Genomic DNA, 272 nt, shown 5'->3' on the forward strand with positions numbered 1-272 from the left:
ATGAAGGGGTTCAACCAACCAGCCTAGTTGGGACACCCCAACCAGATGGCCAAGGAGAAGAGCTGCAAACAGCCTCCCTTGACCTGTACACAGAAGCTGAAGCTCAAGCCTCAGTAAGGCCAAAGACGTCTCAGAGTCACTATGATCTGAGACAACAAAGAAAGCCAACTGAAGCCATGCATGCAAATCTGTTGGAGAAATGGAACACCGTGTACAAGCGCCATGAAAGATGCTGGGAGAAATGGCACAAACGCTACCAAGAGCTAAAGGAG

The sequence above is a fragment of the Protobothrops mucrosquamatus genome, unplaced genomic scaffold (assembly GCF_001527695.2).
Source record: "Protobothrops mucrosquamatus isolate PMUCROS unplaced genomic scaffold, P.Mucros_1.0 scaffold212, whole genome shotgun sequence".
Taxonomy (NCBI): domain Eukaryota; kingdom Metazoa; phylum Chordata; class Lepidosauria; order Squamata; family Viperidae; genus Protobothrops; species Protobothrops mucrosquamatus.